We start from the raw sequence: 14,331 nt of genomic DNA, 5'->3' as shown, positions 1-14,331 counted from the left end.
AAAATGGGAACAACCCCTCATAGTGTTGCTGTACTTGTCAAGTGCCTGATTCGTAGCAGATGCAGTTACCTTTAACTCCTTACTAGGAGCCAGGGTTTTCAGTATGTGGTCCCCAGACCAGCAGCGTGGCATACTTAGGACTGTGCTAGAAGTGCAAATTCTGGGGTTCCATCCAAGAGCTACTGAATTAGAAATTCTGAGGTGGGCCCAGCAATCTGTTTTAACAGGCTCTCCTGGGATTCTGATGTGCACTCATGTTTGAGAACCGCTGGTGAAGAGCATTATGGGCAATGAGCCAGGCTGCTCTCGTTGAAACCAGTTCGACTACTTACTGGGTGATCGTGAGTAAGTTACTCAACTTCCCTGTGCCTCAATTTCCTCATCTGCAAAACGAGGATAATGGTTATACCTGTCCTCACAGAGCTGCTGTGAAGATGGAATGAGTTAATACCTATGAAGCGCTTAAATGGGACCTGGCCCACAGTGTTTACTAGATGACAGCTGGTATAACTAATTATTAATAATCCCATTATAGTTCTTACTCTACAACAAATATTTTCAGGCCAACGGTCATTTGGGGTGACGTGACAGGCCCACGGTGATGATGTTTTAGCATCCCTAAACCTTCCCGCGTTCTGGAACTTCTGCTCCACTCCCATCCACAGTGGTTTGAGGGAACTTGGGAGTGATAGGAATATACAAAAAATGTGTCTTTCCCAAGAAATTGCTAGGTCTTGTCCTATTGAGACATTGAGGGAACAGATTAAATCATGTTTGAACTGTTAATTGCTGTGATCATGGGGGTTCAACCAAGTTGAACTGGTTCTCATGTGTTCGGTCTTTTTTAAATTAAGAAGTAATTTATAAAAAGAACAGATACTGTATGACTCCACTTATATGAGGTACCTAGAGTAGTCAAATTCCTAGAGTTGGGGGGAGGGCAACAGCATTTTAACAAACTCTGATTATGAGGTCTCCTTTCTGGATATAAACCAAAGAAAAGTTTGCTTTGGCCTGAAGACTGTCATTGGAGCCTGATTTTACTTTAGTCATTTACAGACTAATAACTCCACTTGCAGGTCCCAAGTTTAGAAGGTTGATACAAAAACTCAAAGCAAGTGAATTGCCTTGTTTCAAGATCTTGGAGAGTTGAAACAGGGCTCTTTGCCCACCCCTGAGAGTCTTGGGCTGGGTTGAAATGAATTCCAGGCCCCAAATTTTTATGTCCATCTTGATCTCTCCCGTGAACTTCAGATTCATAGATCCAACTACCTTTTGGATGTCTAATAGGGATTTCACATTTAACATGTCCAAATACCAAACAGAGATTCTGATATCACCCCTCCCCCTCTGCTACAAAACCTACGTCTTCTTCCCTGATCAATAACCAGGAGCTGTTTTCCTAGTTGTTCAAGCTAAAATCCTTGGACTCCTGTCTTGTTCCTCCTACCCAGGATTCAGTCCATCAGTCGATCCAGTCAGCTCTCTCTATCCTCAAAATGATCAGAATGCAATCCCTTTTACTACCTCTGTCACTATTACCTGGTCCCAGCCACTATTATCTCTTGTCTGGGTTGTTGAGATAACCTCCTAACTGGTCTCCTGGCTTCTGCCCTTGGGAACCTAGATCTATTCGTAGCCCAACAGTGAGAAAGATGCTGTTAAAATGTAAATCAGTTGTTGGGGGCTGAACTGTGTCCCTCCAAATTCATATGTTGAAGATCTAACTCCCAGTACCTCAGAATATAACTATACTTAGAGATAGAGCCTTAAAAGAAATGATTAAGTTAAAACAAGGCATCCAGGGGGGCCCTAATCCAATTTGATTGGTGTCCTTATAAGAAGAGGAAACCTGGACACGCAGAGAGACACTAGGGATGCACACACACAGAGGAAAGACCATGTGAGGACACAGCAAGAAGGCAGCCTTCTGCAAGCCAAGGAGAGAGGCCTCAGCAAAACCCAAGCCTGCCCACACCTTGATCTTAGACTTCCAGCCTCCAGAACTGAGAAAATAAATTTCTCTCGGTCAAGCCACTCAGTCTGCGGTATTTCGTTATGGCAGTCGTAGCAAACTGAAACATCTGTTTACACCCTCCTCTCCCCAGACCTTCCGGTGGCTTCCCATCTTATTACAAGTTAAAGCTGAAGTTCTTACAATGACCTACAGGGCCCTGTATCGTCTGGCCTTCACCCCCTTTCTCTAACCTTACTCCTGTTACCCTCTCCCTTGCTCATTCTATTCTAGCCACTCAGCCTTCCTGCTGTTCCTTGAACACAGCTGCCACATTTTGGCCTCAGGGCCTTTGAGCTTTCTGGCATCTCTACTGAGAAGCCCTTTTCCTAGATAGCTGCATGCCTCACTCCTTCATCTCGTTCAGTTACTTACTCATCCCCGGCCACCCTGTCAAAAGCAGCACTCGTCCCTCCCCACGGTTAAGGCTTTACTTTTCTTTTGAGCACTTACCACCATCTAACATACTATACATTTTATTTTATTTCTTTGTTTATTTTCATCTGTCCCTCACATTAGCATGAAATCTCCAAGAAGGTGGCATTTGTGTATGCCTTGTTCACTGCTGAAGCTCCAGAGCCTGAACAGTGTCTTGTATGTAACATGTGCTCAATATTTATCTTTTGAAGAAATAAAAAATATATATATAAAAATATATATATATATATATATATTTTTTTGGTACACAGGCCTCTCACTGTTGCAGCCTCTCCTGTTGCAGAGCACAGGCTCCGGATGCGCAGGTCCAGTGGCCATGGCTCATGGGCCCAGCCGCTCCGTGGCACGTGGGATCCTCCCGGACCGGGGCATGAACCCGTGTCCCCTGCATCGGCAGGCGGACTCTCAACCACTGCGCCACCAGGGAAGCCCGCAATAAAATATTTTATGTGATATAATTGACATATAACGTTATATTAGTTTCAGGTATATAACAGAATGGTTTGATATTTGCATACGTTGCAAAATGATCACCACAGTAAGTCTAGTTAACATCTATCATCTCACGTAGTTACAATTTTTTTTCATGTGATGAAAACTTTTAAGGTCTACTTTCTTAGCAACTTTTAAATATATAATGAATATGAATAAATTATTTGACAGGCAAAGAAATTTTTTTAATTTAAATGTGTTATCAATGATGCAGATTTTTTTTCAAAAACTTTTTAAGTCATTTACATTTACTCTTTCTGTTTTGTTTACTTGTGTTTCTTGGCCATTTAAAAACATTAGGGTCCAGGGCTTCCCTGGTGGCTCAGTGGTTAAGAATCCACCTGCCAACGCAGGGGACACGGGTTTGAGCCCTGCTCCAGGAAGATCTCACATGCTGCAGAGCAACTAAGCCCGTATGCCACGACTACTGGGCCTGTGCTCTAGAGCCCGCAAGCCACAACTACTGAAGCCTGTGTGCCTCAACTACTGAAGCCCATGCACCTAGAGCCCGTGCACCACAACGAAGAGTAGCCCCTGTTCGCCGCAACTAGAGAAAGCCTGCGGGCAGCAACAGAGACCCAATGCAGCCAAAAATAAATAAATAAATAAAATAAATTTATTAAAACAAAAAAAATTAGGGTCCAAAGACAATGTTTTCTCTATATTGTTACACAGCCTCTCCCCAAACATTACTAACGGGTATGTTATACATTAAAGAGATTAAGCTCTTTGTCTGCCATATACTGTAACATACATATTTTTGGTTTGTAGTTAGCATTTTTATAATTTTTTTAAACAAAATAATTTACATTTTTATATAGTTAAATCTATTGTGAGTTCTTCCTCTGAGGCAAGCTTAGTCTAAAAGTAGCAGCTTTGTATAATTCTGTCAGTTTCCCAGGAAATCTCTTATGTTAATTCCAGAGACTCCTCTGGCGCTCATTTATCTGAAATTCACTCACCTCGGGCAGATGATGGTAAGCTGTTTTCTTGCAAGGAGTGACTTTAGGAGTTTTTTATAGCATTGGCCACAAATGGCTTTTGCCCTCATGAAATTGTAATTGTCAGCAAATGGTCAGATGAATTTAGGACTTTTTTATGGTGCCACTCAGGGTCCAGTCTCACGGGATAAGCTGACGGTCTATTTCAGCATCAATGTGCAGAGCTGTCTCATTTTCTAAGCTTCCTCCTATCCATCTTCAGATGCCAGTCACCACAATAAGTAGCCTCCCCTACTCCAACCCCAAAGGGCTTTGTGGCCTCTGGCAAAAAGACGAGGAAATGGAGGCACAAAAATGCTACAATTCCAATACTAAGAAGGTGATATTCAAAAAGTTTAATAACCAGCATGGTGCTGATAGCAAACAAAATAGACACCAGCAGAAACTGACCAATCTGAACAGATGCGGGCATGAATTCTAACCAGTCAGAACAGAGGCCACTGTTAACAACCAGCATCCCCCCTCCCCCCACCACGAAAAGGCTCTTTTTTGGTAGCGCGAGAACTTGGGCTCCAGAGTCTCTGCTCTTGAATGCACTCCACTATACTGGCTCATCACCAGACTCTGCAGCATTGAAATCTGATTGCCGGTTTCAAGCCCTCCTGTTCTGTAATAATCTCCTCCTGTTCCTCTTAAGTCTTCAGCAAAGCTATCTGTATCCAACTCTGGGTATAGCAGTGTCATGAAGGGAGAGAGCAAAGTGAAGCCATGTGTACACTGGGACAGAGGTAGTGTTGGGGTGTTTGGGATGAACCGCCACCTGGAGAAAAGTTATAAGAAGGGAGGAACGATCCATAACGTAGCCTGGAGCAGCTGTCCACAGTGAGGGGTAATAGCATTCCCCCTTCTCCAGGATCTTGAGAAATCTTTGGAAGGAAAATACATTTTCTGCAAATATATAAGATATGATTTCAAAATTTGACGATGATGACAGTGTTATTAAAAGAATGGGTGAGTGGAAACATTGGGAATGCTTGGCATGGATATGAGGCGAACCCAGGGGAAGAAGGTTTAAGAACATCATCTTTGGAGTCAGATAGAGCTCTAGGCATGGCACTGCTATTTACAGGTTAAGGGACCTAAATCAAACCTCCTTCCCTAAAGCTCCTTAATCTATAAAATGGGTGTAATAACAGTGCCCAGCCCATAGGGCAGCTGTGAGGGTTAAAAGGACACGTGTTTCCTGTTGCTGAGTACAGTGACTGGAATGTTCAGTCAATGCCAGGCATCGCTGCAGAGGGCAGTGACATCATCACCTTCGTCATCACCACACTCTGAAGTATTTTGAGTCCTTAAACACACACACACATACACACCCACAGAAGAAAAACCCAAGGTAGGATGCTTGCATATTTCCTCCTAATCTCCAAATGACAGAGGAAGAGAAAGCAATGCAGCAAATCAGGAATGGGAGAGGCCAAATTCGAGAGCCATTGAGAAAGCTGCTGTGGCCAGGGCAGTGGGCTCTGAGCTCAGGAGATTCCTAAGGAGTTAATGCAGGGAAATTACCAAAAAAAGACAGAGATAGCTTAATTTGGCTTTAGTGAAGAAGAGGAGCCCTTGGGACAAGGGTTTGATTGGCCACAGATCTGATAAGAGAAGTGGGGAGGTGGTCAATGGTGGTTATAAAAGACAAGGCAGGTGATGAGAAGCACTTTTTTTTTAGACTAAGAGGGCATCTCAATCTGTCAAACTTTTCCCCTTGCCTTTTCATTGCCTCTCTGGGAGGTTTAAGGTAGTCAGATGGTAATGCCTGTTGACTGCATCTTTTTACAGTGTTTTGATTCAAATGTTTTCAAGGTGATTTTGGTTGGCACTGATGAGGTGAGGGCAGGTGAGGTAAGGTGAAGTGAGGTGAGGTCAGGTGAGGCCAAGTGAGGTATGTATTTTCATGCCCTGCTGGAGGGAATGTAAATTAGTATGACCTCTCTATAAAGCAATAAAGCAGTGTATCTCAAAATGCCTTAAAATTATCATCCATTTGAGTGCAAACTTTGGAGCAGTATCCTACAGAAATGATCAGAAATTTCGCCAAGGCAGGCCATTGTGTTGTTTACATCAGTAACAAAAAAAAAAAAGAAAAAGAAAGAAGAAGTTCATAGGACAAAGACTATAAAGAAACTCATAAAAATCCGAGCAGTTGGGCTTCCCTGGTGGCGCAGTGGTTGAGAGTCCACCTGCCGATGCAGGGGACACGGGTTCGTGCCCCGGTCCGGGAGGATCCCACATGCCGCGGAGCGGCTGGGCCCGTGAGCCATGGCCGCTGAGCATGCGCGTCCGGAGCCTGTGCTCCGCAACGGGAGAGGCCACAACAGTGAGAGGCCCGCCTACCGCAAAAAAAAAAAAAAAAAAAATCTGAGCAGTTGTTATATTTGGGTAGTGGGATCATGAAAAATTATTTGTTTCAGTTTACTTATAAGATTTTCCTAAATTTCTCCAATATGTTACTTATAAGAAAAAAATATTTTTAAATAAATGCATTGAACAAAAATCTACTTCCTCCTTTCTGTTCCTCCTCTGCCTCCCTCCCTTGGCAAACCCAGGACCTAGGGATTCTGTTAATGACAGGCACAGGATGATCCATTGTGGATTCTGTCCTTGATCCTGTCTTCCTTTGTTGATTTGGCTGCAGGCTGTGGACTGGGATTGTGTGACTTTCTCCAGTGTGGACGGACCCCTGCAGGACATGCTCTCAGTGGCAGTGATCCATGAACACCCTGCCACATTGCTTCTCATCAAAGCCAAACTGGTCAGGGCACCTCGCCCGTGGGGACACTCAGGCTTCATTCAGCATACGCTGCTTAGAGTTCATCTTGTTCCAGAGGAACTGGGAAGGGCTTGGGAAGAGGGAAGGAGAGAGGAGAGATGGTAGTTTTCCTATGCAATAATATTTCTCTTTAGGAAGTTAAAAGTCATAGCTGGTGTCCTCGGTTGGATATCTCTTGGTTGATGATAACCTGCTTTTTGAGTCTTGTAGATCAAGAAGAAGGCAGCGTGGTTGAGCTGACAGTTTGCAAAGGAGAGGCTCATTCATTCATTCATCCATTTACAGCTATTTATTAAGTTCCTCTTCTGTGTCAAGCACTGTTCTAGGCGCTGAGAACATAGCTGTGAACAAACCAGGAAAAATCTCTGCCTTGATGGAGCTTCTGTTCTAGTGGGGGTGAGAGTCAATCAATGACAGTCAACAGTACAATGAAGAAAAATTCAGCAGATTAATAGAGGGTAGAACAGGATGGGGGTGTGTGTGTGCGCGCACGTGCTTCTTCGGACAGAATACTTGGAAAAGGCCTCTTAATAAAGAGATGTTTGAACAGAGATCTGAAGGAAGTGGGGGAGTGAGGAAAGGCTTGAGAAAAGGCTTTCTAGACAGAGGGAAGAGCACGTAAAAGCCCCAAGGAAGAGCTGGCTTAGTGTGTTTAAGGACCAGCGAGGAGGCCAGTGTGGCTGGACGTGAGGTTGGGAGTTACGGAGGGTCCCATGAGGCTCTGCAGGCCTTTTAAAGGGCTTTTCCCTCTATTCTGAGCAAAATGGGAGGTCATGGGTGGGGACCAGGGGGTGAGCAGAGGAGTGACACATCTGACTGCTGTGGTTCTCAACTTTAGCTACACAGGCTGAGGACTACTGATTTAAAAGGCTCACTCCGGGGCTTCCCTGGTGGCGCAGTGGTTGAGAGTCCGCCTGCCGCTGCAGGGGACACAGGTTCGTGCCCCAGTCCAGGAAGATCCCACATGCCGCGGAGCCGCTGAGCCTGCGTGTCCGGAGCCTGTGCTCCGCAGCAGGAGAGGCCACAACAGTGAGAGACCCGCGTACTGCAATGAAAAAAAAAAAAGATGGTGAGGAGTGATTGAATTATGGAAGTCATTGAAGGTAGAGCTCTAAGTTCAGTGCTGCTGCCACTGCTACTGGGGCTGGGTGGGTCCTGGGACTTAGTATCAGCAAGGCTTTGACCAACATACCTAAAGCCTGTCCTCTAATCTGGTCTCTGTCAATCATAAAGGTGATTTTGGCCTCCGTATTTATTCTACATTATTTCTCAACTTGTTGAGAACATGGATGGGGAAGAAGCATGCTGTTTATTGAGGGAAACCCTCAGAGACTGATAATGAGTCTGTGTGTGTGTGTGTGTGTGTGTGTGTGTGTGTGTGTGTGTGTATTGGTGTTTCTCAGCCACGTTTGGCTGCCAACTGCCATATTGCAAAATTGGTGGCAAATTAGATTTCACCAGGGTTGGAGATCTATGAGGAAAGAGATGGGGGCAAGGGAGCTGAAGATGTATGTATGGGAACGATGACAATTTTATACTGTAGAATCTGAGCTGGGAAAGTCAGAAGGTCAGAACATGGGGTCAAGAGGTAGGATTATAGGTCCTGGTAGGATCAAAGAAATGTTGGGGTCAGGGTCAAGAGGGAGTACGCTGGAAAAATAAAAGTGGGTGGTAGTTGGGATGTTTAAAACTAACATGATAAGTAGATTGTTAGTAATGGCAAGGTCTAAGGTAGGACCATGGCTATGGTTGAGGGAGGACAGAGGACAAAAATCACTGAAGGAGAGGAGGGAAAAATATGAAACTGAAAAGAGGGCTGAATTTGGAGTCAGAAATCCTGAGTTTGAGTCCCAGTGTAGTTACTGACTCTCTGTAATCTTTAAAACATCATTCTACCATTCTCAGCCTTCATTTCCCCAACGATTAAATTCCAGTTCAGTGAGCTATGGGAGGCTTTAAATGGCGTTAATACACCTCACAGTGTTTCAAAACCTGGAAAACGCTCTCTCTATGTAAGAGATTGTATCCACTTGCCAAATAATACAAGATAACTTTTCCATAGTTAGTGAACAAAAGCAAGAATCAGTAGAACTCCAAACTTTCCTCTTCTGGGACACTGAATAATCTGAGTGACTATCAGGGGAAAATAATAAATCAGGCAAATGGATGACTCTTTGGGAGTGTCTTGTTGACAGTCTTTCCAGTTCTTTTTCTGTGACGAATAGTTCTAGATATATGGTGTCTGATGACAATTTCTTTTTGCACGAGAGAGGAGTGGCTTTGATGGCAGGGAGTATGCACAAGAACTGGTTGGAGAGAGATGGTTAAGTAATTCAACCTTCCAGTAAAAGAATAATTGCAAGAAGCTGTTTTGTTCAATTGTTTTCAAGAAATTTGGTTTACCCTCAAATACAACCATTAGGACAACGAAGATGGAAAAGACACAAACACTGGAAGAAGGAAGCGCTAATTTTGGAATGCATTACTGAGAAAAGTCATTTAGCACACCTGCTAAAGAAGTCCCTGTGATATAGGGAAGCAGAATCATAAATATTTTAATATTTGTAAACACCATGTTCTTTCATTTACTTTACTTCATTTGACTTGACCTCTAATAATGCAAACCTTGCTTGTGCCCCCATGACCAGACTCCCAACTTCCACCCCCAATTTTAAGAAGAGGTCCCTGGCTCTACATCATTTTCTCGTCTATTATCCTATTTCTCTGAAAATTGAGGTCCTACCTTGGTCTTCTCTCCACAGCCCTTGCAGGGCTTGGCACCCAGACACTGACCACTGGTCTCATGTCTGGTCCTCCCTCGCTTCTGAATCTCCCCAACTGCCTGCCAGCTTGTTCTGTGGAGAAATGTAGTGTGCACTTTATTTCTAAAGTGCACAGACTTTAGAATCAAAGGCAAAAAGGAGACTCTCAGATTAAATTTTTTTTAAATGATAATTGCAAAACATCCTCTTCCACTCTATCCAGTAACATGTTGTCTAAGAGACATTTTTGAAATGAAAGGATATGGAGAACTTGAAAATAAGGAATAGGAAAACGCATACAAGGAAACCAAAGGAAAGGTGGGAGAGCAATTTCAATAATAGATAAAATAGAATTTCATATCATCATAAGAGACAAGGGGGGGCATTATGTGCAGTTTTAAGACCTTTACATCAAGAACCATGAACAGATATGCACCTAAGAAGATAGCCTGGAAACATGTAAAGCAACAGCTTATAAAACTAGCAGTTTAACACATTTCCCTAAGAAAATAGGACTGAGCAGACCTTGGTGATGATCAAGCTGATGTGAGCTCTTATCTTTTTTCCGCCACTTACTAGCTGTGTGACTTCGTTAAGTTGCCTAGCGTCTGTGAAGCACAGTGTTCTCACCTGGAAGACAGGAATAACACCAGCCTTCTAAGATTGCTGTAAGCTCTAACTTAGAAAATGCATACAAGTCGTCAAGAACAATGGCTCACAACTTGTATTTTTATAAATGTCTCCAATAAAAATTATCCTTTGGACACCCCACTCCTCATCACCTGCCCTGTTCCAATTGCATCTCTTTGATTTCTGAGTACAGAACCTATATCCCAGGTTTTTCTTACATGCAAGCTCTAGGGATGCAGCGGAAAGCTGAAACAAGAGTCTAGAAAAATGCAACATCTTTGCAGGGTGATACTCAACTAATACACACCAGTATGTCTGTACTGGTTGTTTACGGCTGGCATCCACTCTGACTGGTCAGGATCTGTACCTTTATCAATTTATTGTCTCTCAGCTCCAAGTTTACCCTTCTTTACACAGCTTTGTGTTATCAGAGCCAGACATTGTAAACACGGGTTACAGTGTTAGAGTTAGTTAGGGTTAGCAGCAGGGAGTGAGACCAAACAACAGGTTCCCTTGCTTGCTTGCTCCCAAGGGGGGGCGCGAGCTGGTTCCTTATACGGGGTGAGGGTAGGGGTGTGTCCAGGGGTCGGGCTGTAGGGGTAGCTTAGGGGGTCTGCCCACCCCTTTTGGTATTGTGTGCAGGGAGCATGCGCAGTACCCTGCTTTCCAGGCACTTCAGAAGTGGCAGTTGGGCTTTTTTTGGTCTTTTTGTATCGTTTGTCCAGAATGTGCCCCAGCTGCACGTGCACACGGTTATTTTTAGTCCCTTATAGTTTCTTTGTATTTTGTAGCCTATCCAGGTGAAAGCACTGCAGCACTGCCGCAAAGGGCCCCAGGTCCTGGCCTGTCTCATGCTCACAAACTCTGTTAATAGAGAACTCTTTCTAGACACAGCTCTAGTCTGACTCTGCTGTTTCTTCGTCTTGTCAGGCTGTGTGGTTTTTTTGTTTTGGGGTTTTTTTTGTGCGGTACGCGGGCCTCTCACTGTTGTGGCCTCTCCCGTTGCGGAGCACAGGCTCCGGACGCGCATGCTCAGCGGCCATGGCTCACGGGCCCAGCCGCTCCACGGCATGTGGGATCTTCCCGGACTGGGACACGGACCCGTGTCCCCTGCATCGGCAGGCGGACTCTCAACCACTGCGCGACCAGGGAAGCCCCAGGCTGTGTGTTCTTGTAGTAGCCACATCCTCTTGGAAGAGGTTTCCTAATTCCTTAATTCTTTCTTTGTCCAGTTTCTTCAGCCTAGAGGTAAAACCTTCTTTTTATTGCACTGGATACTTCTGAACCCTTTAGGGGGCTCCCTTACTCCTCTTAGTAGTTAATCACCTTCTACTAGTTAACAGTTCTTTATGTTAAAGTTTCCTTATTCAAATAGCTGGTGTGATTTCTTTCTCCTTCCTGGAAACACACCTGATCTGTTTCTCCGCTAAACTGCAGCTGTTACCAATGATGAGTTACTGGGTGTTATTCAGGGAATTGCTTTATCAACACAGAAGCCATTCTTTAAAGTAGGCCCTCTCTACAGGATCATTGCCAGCTCCGTTTCCCAGGTCCTTGGAGGAATAAAGAGACACGAAGAAATAGACAAAATCTGAGAAGTGGGAAGAAAGCACAGAAGACTTAGCACGGAAGCTAAGTTGATTTACATACTAAAAAGGTAGGGGAGAGGGGAGAGGTGGAGGGAGGAAGAAAAAATATCATAGACTGAGTATTGGAGAGAATTTGGATTTGGGAAATTTGCTGAGGTTTACGAATTGGGTTTCTGTTGATAGTCTTTGAGAGATATGAGTAAATATTGGAATCTAGTTTTTATTACTTTGGGACACAGTAATATACTTCCTTATTTGTGACTCTATGCAGAGACTTGGTCACATGGACACCCGGCTTTTGTTAGGGTTAGACCTGTTTTTTATGTTAGGGAAACAATTTTTTCACACTTCTGTTTCTGATATCCAAATACTAGTATTATTACTGTAGACACTTAAAAAAGCTATCTGGGAATAGTTTTAGGCAATGTTGGAAAATCCTTACATACCTGTTTTCACCCATTATAGAAGCATTTACTTCCTACAAATCCCCTCTGATGTGGCTCTGGAAAAACACCTTCCTTCTGACTAAACTGATTTTTTGCTTTCCTTTTGTGTTTTTTTTTAAATTAATTAATTTATATTTGGCTGCGTTGGGTCTTGGTTGCTGCGTGTGGGCTTTCTCTAGTTGCAGCCAGTGGGGGCTACTCTTCGTTGCGGTGCGCAGGCTTCTCATTGCGGTGGCTTCTCTTGTTGCGGAGCACCGGCTCTAGGCGTGCGGGCTTCAGTAGTTGTGGCATGCGGGCTCAGTAGTTGTGGCCTGCAGGCTCTAGAGCGCAGGCTCAGTAGTTGTGCTGCACGTTGCTCCGTGGCATGTGGGATATTCCCGGACCAGGGCTCAAACCCGTGTCCCCTGCATTTGCAGGCGGATTGTTGACCACTGCGCCACCAGGGAAGTCCCTTGTTTTGTTTTTAAAAAGACAGAGTAGGCATTCAACTAGGCATAGTGTAAGCAGCACCAGCTTTAATCTCTGTGTGTGTATGTATATTCTCCAAAAAAAACACTAGAAAGGTAAATCAGAAATTATTATAAATTATCTGTAAGGGGAAGATGGGGATGGGATGAAGGGACAAGAATGGAAGTGAGATTATAAAAATAAAATAAAATTTAAAAGAAGAGCACCAGATATAGAGTCAGAGAGACTTGAGTTCAAATTCCAATTCTGCAGCTAACTACCAATTGATCTTAGAAAATTACTTAATCTCTCTCTCGGCTTCGGTCCCATTAATAAAATGCATGGGGTTGCTGGGACTATAAAGTAAGATAACACCTGTGGAATACTTAGTCCAGTGCCTGGTGAATAATAAATGCCTGGTAAATGTTAGCAACGTCTTGGCTCAGCATGCAAGAACCAGGACTATGTGAACCTTTTAAGATTCTTAAGCTTTGTAACTAGCCCTTTGTTTGTATTTTTGTTGTCCCCCTGTTTGTTTGTCCTGAATTCTTAGGAGGAAAATCCTTAAGAGAATAAGGGCTTGGATTCCTCTTTGGGGGCAGCTGGAATGAGATGTTCTTACTTTGTAGCCATTTTGGGGTGGGATGGAAGAGTGGTAAGAACTCTAGGGGATAGAGAGAATGAAAGCAGCTTTAGAGAGGAAATAGAAACAGGATAAGTCTTTGGGGCTTGTTGCAAAGAAAGAAAAGGGAGTCCAGAGGCTGGATAGAGAATGGTAGCCTAACAGAAGATCAGAGGGTATTTCTCTATATCCACCATGGATTTCTCCCTTCTTTCTCGTTTATTTTATTTATTTATTTATTTGCTTATTTTTTGTTTCTCCCTTCTTCCTGTTTTAGCATGGAAGAGCTGGGAGATAGTATGGCTATGTAACTTTCTCAGCGTGGCTTACAGGTTGTCTTCTTTGTTCCAATCAGGAAACAGCTCTCGACTCTCTCTCCGGCAATCAATGATTCATTGTTTATGGAACCGAGGAAGTTCTTGGTGCAGATTGTATAATCCAGTTCAGACCTTTAGCACCTAAGGCCTCTTTTTAAAAAGAACCAAACCCTCTTTTCTTCCTGACATTTCAAGGCCCAGTTGAACCTAACAGCTTCCAAGCATTATGCCCCTTGGCTACCTGTGTGATCCTGGGCAAGTTTTTAAACCTCCGGCCTGAACGTGGGTCTGTCCGCAATGGAGAGCAGCAGTGGCAGGACCATGTGGCCAAATCTCTCCCCCAGAATCAGATAAGTGGTTTGAGCAGGTATAAGAGACAGTTTTGTAAATGTGTTTCCGCTGGATGTGTTCCACCGTGAACCTTTTAATCATCCATCGTGTCCTCACATCTCCTGCCTTTGTAAGATTCACAGCTGAGCTGAGTCCTAGCCTTCTAAAACTCCCTGGCTGCTCCTGTGGCAGGTGAGGCACAGGGCCTGTGGCAACCAGGTATCTGTAGTTGGAGGCTGGCCAACAGTGATAGAAATGAGTCAATGAAAGGGAGGAGGTAGGAGAAGCAGGCTTGGATACCAGGCAGGCTTAGCAGCAGACACAGCGTGGCCGGGACGCCACCACCCTTGCCAACCATGGCCGCAGTCCTTGGACATTGATCTTCATACTAGGCCACGTCAGCCACCACCACAGAGCCAACACCACTGTTTCTATGACTTTGCACAATTCAGAGTCCTGGATGGGGGTGTCCTAGA

The 14,331-nt window shown here is 44.1% G+C and overlaps 1 long non-coding RNA gene across 1 annotated transcript in view; it reads right to left on the bottom strand.

The window, feature by feature from the left end:
* Positions 1-6,306, bottom strand: part of LOC125964174 (uncharacterized) — a 178,191-nt gene extending 171,885 nt beyond the window's left edge. Inside the window, exon 1 of the long non-coding RNA XR_007476833.1 lies at positions 6,123-6,306. This is a non-coding gene — a long non-coding RNA (uncharacterized LOC125964174). The remainder of the gene's footprint in view (positions 1-6,122) is intronic.
* Between the last annotated feature and the right edge of the window lie 8,025 nt (positions 6,307-14,331).

The sequence above is a fragment of the Orcinus orca genome, chromosome 4 (genome assembly GCF_937001465.1).
Source record: "Orcinus orca chromosome 4, mOrcOrc1.1, whole genome shotgun sequence".
Lineage (NCBI taxonomy): Eukaryota > Metazoa > Chordata > Mammalia > Artiodactyla > Delphinidae > Orcinus > Orcinus orca.
Note: the sequence above shows the minus strand (reverse complement) of the source record. Positions and strands in the feature narration are given on the sequence as shown.